Source organism: Benincasa hispida, chromosome 1 (genome assembly GCF_027475165.1).
Source record: "Benincasa hispida cultivar pf3 chromosome 1, pf3_genome.v1.1, whole genome shotgun sequence".
Taxonomy (NCBI): Eukaryota; Viridiplantae; Streptophyta; class Magnoliopsida; order Cucurbitales; family Cucurbitaceae; genus Benincasa; species Benincasa hispida.
The window spans coordinates 46,422,896-46,428,956 of NC_143478.1; the positions used below are offsets into that span (position 1 = coordinate 46,422,896).

A 6,061-nucleotide genomic window follows, 5' to 3' on the forward strand; every position below is an offset into this window, starting at 1 on the left:
AACTCCTTAAGTACTGTTGATCCCTCTAATGAACAATAAGTCATAGTCCAACTATGACCAAATCTCTCTCAGGCCAAGAAAGGGTGTGGCGCCACATTGTTCAAGCACTGAAATCAGTCTTTAAGAGAGCAACTTATCTACTTATTTGACATTAGGGAAGGAGCGAATTCCCTCTTGTGTAACTATGTTCCCCAATCAAACGGATCCCCAAAATGGTAGACTTATTGAGTCAGCGATCTGGCCACTCTCACCTATACAAATCAAAGGACCACCTTTTGTGGACAAAAGTTCACAACTCATTCAAGATTCAGGTCATGTCGCCTATGGTCATCCTGGTGAAATGTAAATCTCTATTATTAACAGCGTTATATAATGAGACTATTCATTTTGTGGTCTGGTCTTATACAAATCCTTTTATATAGAACACCCCTACTCACATGTCTCCACATGATTGATTAGTATTTGATCATTTGTAACACTTTACAACGATTGTAATATCTACAAAGTGGGTCGTATTCGTAGTGTCACCAGGATAACCTTATCCATCTACTACAAACCACTTAGGTTATCACTTAAGCATGATCCACTTGTATGTCTCTACATACATGTTTAACCTATAAAAGATAACATTGGATGTTATTTTATTGGTTTTGTGGGTTAATGCTACTAAATGTCGAATAAAACTATCTCATATTTTATTAATAAATAAATTGTTTGTACATAACAATTACAAACGACAAGACCCACGAGATTTAGGACATCAACCCCAATAGAGATATATAGAGATCAATGTTCAAGATACAACCTAAAGGGTCTATAGTATAGGGATAAGGTTGGGTACCTTATCCTAGTGGCACTTTGGATACAGTCCACTTTGTATTTGATATAAACGCAATGATCCAACGTGTTCACATAGGTGACATGTGAGTAGGGATATCCTATGCAATAAGTTTGCATAAGACCGAACTACGAAATAGTAACCACTAGATGTAACATTATTGACTAATTAAGTTTCTATTTCAATAAGATGACTTAGACAACTTAGTCTTAATCTTGAATGTATTATAAACGAGTTCACGAGGGATTGTCCTTTGATTCGTATGGGTGAGAGTGGCTTGTTTACCTACTCAATAAGCCTACCATTTTGGGGACAAGGTCAAGTGAAGAGCTAGGAACATAATAATACAAGATGGAATTTACTTCTTCCTGACTTTAGGATAAGTAGATGAATGTTCCCTTAAGTGGTGTCTCCAAAACTTAGACAAAGAGCCTTACCCTCTCGCTGGCCCAAAAGAAGTTTCTGTTTAATGGTTGGACCATAAATAGGTTGATCATTACAAGAGTACTGGTACTTAAGGATACAGAGGTAACCTACAATAACATGGTAATTTGACCCAATTGGTGTTACGAACACTCATGAAGGACTAGCTTGTTGTTATTGATCTATATTGGTGAAACATAAATATATCTATAGTAAGAAAAGTGCAGTTGTAGGTCTTTAGTGGAGTGTACCCACAATTAACGAATATTGACTAATTTGGTTAATGAGTTTAGCCAATTAATCTCATATCGTTGGAGCTTCTGATCTGTAGGTTCACCAAGTCCCCTTGTTAGCTCACTAAAGGATATTAATGAAAAATGATTTGAATTGTTCAAATCAATTAAGGAAATTGTATATTAATGTGGTTAATACATAATTAATTATAGATGTATTCAATAATTCAAATTATGGTAGAGAAAAATATTTAAATAAGATTTAAATATTTAATTCATGTGAATTAGATTCATGAAGATTTAATTAACTATAATGTTAGAGAGGTGGAAGCATATAAGCATGTGATATTTATATATTAATTAATTAACTATATATTAAATAAGATTTAATGTGCGGTTATTCAATTAATGTGTCAATTAATTAAATAAGGGGTTATTTAGTTAATTAACACCAAGGGTGAAAAAATAAATACTTGGAGAAGGGTTAAACTCTTATCTATATAAATTCATCCAATTAGCCCATTTAAGACAACCATTTTTGGGTGTGCAAAAATTATACCCTAGCCTCCAAAATTAATTCCTCTCTACACTCTCTCTATCTTTTCCTCTTCCAAGTGTTGGAGATCACTCATCAAACTCTTGGAATTCTAGAGAATAACAAGGTTATTCTTGTGGTAGTGTCCGTGATCATTGAGAAGACGTTCATGTGAAGAACAAGAGGTATTTCGAGAAGTTTGGGAATCTAGGAAAGTAAGAATCGTTCGTCCTTTTATTTTTCCTTTATAATGCATGCTTAGTATGATATTTATCCTATTCCACTCTGTTTTAGTAGCTTACTATCTTTTGTTTCTTTTTAAATTGAAAAACAGAATGTAAGGCGATCTCTTGGGATTCGATCCTCACAGAACAAGCTACTGAATGTTGATGACACTACAAAATAAGCTGACCTTCGAGGCAGCGACCGAACAAGAGAAAAAAAATCCATCAGAAGCAACAACCTCCCAGATGTAAAGACAAACTAGACCCCCACTATAATGGGACCGCATGAATGATTGTCTCGCCCATCAGAAACTCACATATGAACCTGAGAAAGAAAGATCAATTGACAGAGTAGGACCACTCAAGTTGCAAGAACCATAGGCGAGCGGATAAACCCCATCCTACAAACTTCCAAGTTGGTCTTACCATCATGGGGGTAAATGTTGAAGTGAAAAAGAAGAATAGGGCACCAGCTTATGAAGGTTGGCGAGGAAACTGAGGTCAAAGCAAAAAATAAGTTATCAATCACGCACACAGGCCTCGTTTCAATTGATCGTGCTTCCCAACTAGGCAACAATTCAGACTCTTAGCAATCCAAACTCTTAGACAAGTTTGAATAGTTGCAGAAGGTAACTACTTCGACAAAGACTCAGCTAAGGTCTCGAACTAGCCACACAAAAGCAATACACTCAAATATGGTTCTCGAGAGTGTAGGTGTGCAACTCAACTCAAGATAGAACAAGTAAGAAGCAACCACTTCTACTAATGACCGAGATCTCTAATGGAACAGAATTTATACTAAGGTGCATATGACCACAACCATCCAATTGAAATACAATCCAATAAACGAGAATCAATTTCGACTTCTGAAGTGGTATGCATGAATACCTCGAGGATCGAGGCAATAAATGTTGCGGATAACAAAACCGTTGAAAGTTCACCTGTTGCCTCCTTTTGCAACGATTTGGTTTCTAGCGACCTTTGGAGTCCTAACATCACTTGAACACCTTCTATAGGCGTTCTTTGACACCCCGTCAGTATAAGTTAGAGTTAGGCTTTTGGCTCCCCTGACCCAAACAAGCCATTCAAGGGATGAACCAAATGAACGTTAGACGCTTGAACTCGTACAAAGAGAAGCGATGGGCCAAGGAACCCAGCTCGAATGCCTTGAAGTTTTCTCGAGTCCCAATTGAACTAGTCAACCTCAAATAAGCTAAAGCTTGAAGTAAAGCCAAAAAAAAAAAAAAATAGAGATCGAAGCAAAGATGAGAACTTCATTAAAAGATGGCCCAAGGGGCCGAAGTTCAGTACAAGAAAAGTTAGGCTCATGAGCCCAACCAAAACAAGAAAAAATACAAGAAAAGACCAAGTCCTAAGGTCTAGTCCATAAAAACGAAGAGCTTAGGACTGCTCCTATGTGTTGTCGACTATGGAGCCACCTTCTCAATGTTTTAATCGTCCCCAACTTGGCAAACTCTCTCGCTGGCCTCTCCTCAGAAAAAAAAAAAAAAAAAAATGCTTGAAGAGCACCCTGACATGAGCCTCCTACACGATGTTAGCTGGGGAACCCTTTGAATCACAAAGTCAAAGGCGAAGACTTATTGAAACAAGATGTTATAGGTTGGAAACTCAATGAAAGTAGCCTCAATGACCTTGACACACTGCTTATGCTCATCGTCAATCTCCAGGTTTTAGAAAGCTTGAGCTATAATGCCATCAACAGACTTTTTCGACAGCTAAATTTCAGTCTCAGCTTGTCTCTTCTCCGTCTCCAAGTTAGTTGCCAGTTTGGTTCACACGATCTTTTCCTCTGCCAACTAAAATTGAGGGCGACCTAGTTCCACTCTCAGATGGTCCGATTCTACCTAGACATTGCAAATCAAAGGTCAACAAATGAAGTCAGAAGGTGACATATCTGACACATCTAAGGGTTTGTGACACGAAAATCAAAAAGTGGCATCTTAAGACGAAGAAGAATATCGCAGACTAGAGAAAAAGAAAGCTCACCTCAGCCATCTCCCTCCCGACCTAGCTCAACTCTTGCATCGGGTGATTAGAGGGGGGTGAATATGTTTATCCAAACTATTGAAACTTTTTTTTTAATGTGTGACTCAATTGAACGAATCAATATACTTTTAACTAATAAATAATTTAAAAAAGAATTTCATCTAAATAAATTCAACTCAAAGTAATCAAGAAACTAAAACTAACACTTTTAAGCATCCTATTTAATTCTCATAATAAGATTGGTAAATGATATGAAAATTTAAGAACTACCAATCAAAATAAACCGAGCAATTAATTTCAAGAACAAAAATTGAAATTAATTTCAAGCAATAAGACATCATAAAAAATTTATTGCATAATTAAAAAGGAGAAGAGGTAGAGAAATTGACACCAAGAATTTTATAGTAGTTCAGTACAACTAGTCTACTTCACTTTCCAAGCTCCTCATGGATAATTCACTAGAAGAATTTGACTCTTTTCATGACTTAGAGTCAAATTGCTACAAGTTCTTTTTTTGGGAGCAAGAACAAACCCGACCCTTTTCACATTTGAGGATTAAACCGTTACAACAACTCTTTTTTCGGGATTAAGAGCAACCCTTCCAAAAGTTTGGGAAAAAAATAAAGAGCACGTCTTGACTAACTCTCTAAAATAGTGGATTTACAAGTTGTAGCATTCAACAAATTAATCTTCACAACATAAAATATCTCTCTCAAGAAGAAAATGAAAAAAAGAAAATTGAAGCTCGAAGAAAGCAACAATGAAGGCTTAGTGATTTATGGAGGATCCAAAATGTAACGACCCGGCTCTTCAGAGACTCTATTAGTGCCATTACCCCATGAATTCAAATTTAAAAAAGAAAACATAACAAACACGACCATAGGGCATAAATTTAAATAAATAAATATGACAACATCAAAACTAGTTATAAAACGAGAAATTTAAGACAAATGAAAGTTATTTCTCAGGGTCCCCTAAAAGCGTTCCTAAAAAACGACGAAACATCAGAATTTTTGCCCAACATCAAGATCTAATTCCAAAATGTTAAATAGGAAAAACTGTTGGGTTTTATGCTCTAAAACGCGTAGATAGTAAGTGTTATTAATTGACCGTCATCAATAAAGGGTTATAGATGTTAATTCAATAAAGGTCATTGTGTTGTTTTCTATTATGTCTTAATAACTCTAAATCCAATAAACTAAAATCCAAGGTTGTCTTTTGAGTCTTGAACTGTATGTAGAGACATACAGGGATCAATATTCAAGATACAACCTAAAGTGTCTATAGTATAGGGATAAGGTTGGGTACCTTATCCTAGTAACACTATGGATACAGTCCACTTTGTATTTGATACAAATGCAATAGTCCAACGTATTCATGTAGATGATATGCGAGTGGAGGTATCATATGCAATGAGTTTGCGTAAGACCAAACCGCAAAATAATAACCATTAGATGTAACACAGTTGACTAGTTAGGTTTCTATTTCACTAGGATGACCTAGGTAACTTAGTCTTAATCCTGAGTATATTATGAACTCTTGTTCATGAGAAATTGTCCTTTGATATATATGGATGAGAGTGGTCAGTTCATCGACTCAATAAGCCTACCATTTTGGGGAAAAGACCGAATAGGCAGTTGGGAACATAATATACAAGATGGAATTCACTCATTCCTGTCTTTAGGGTTAGTAAATGAGTGTTCCCTTAAGTGGTGTCTTCAGAATTTGAGCAAAGGACCCTACCCTCTCATTGGCTCGAGAGGGGTTTCTGTTTATTAGTTGGATCATAAACAGGTTGTTC

General features: G+C 36.1%; 2 long non-coding RNA genes across 2 annotated transcripts; one reads left to right on the plus strand and one right to left on the minus strand.

The window, feature by feature from the left end:
* Positions 1 to 2,050: 2,050 nt before the first annotated feature.
* LOC150038494 (uncharacterized) lies at positions 2,051 to 3,433 on the plus strand. The gene is made up of 2 exons (XR_016532075.1): positions 2,051 to 2,244; positions 2,364 to 3,433. It is a non-coding gene; the product is annotated as an uncharacterized LOC150038494 (long non-coding RNA).
* Positions 3,434 to 3,508: 75 nt separating this feature from the next.
* Positions 3,509 to 4,369, minus strand: LOC150038495 (uncharacterized). The gene is made up of 2 exons (XR_016532073.1): positions 4,261 to 4,369; positions 3,509 to 4,118 (listed from the first exon to the last, which is right to left on the minus strand). It is a non-coding gene; the product is annotated as an uncharacterized LOC150038495 (long non-coding RNA).
* Positions 4,370 to 6,061: the final 1,692 nt, after the last annotated feature.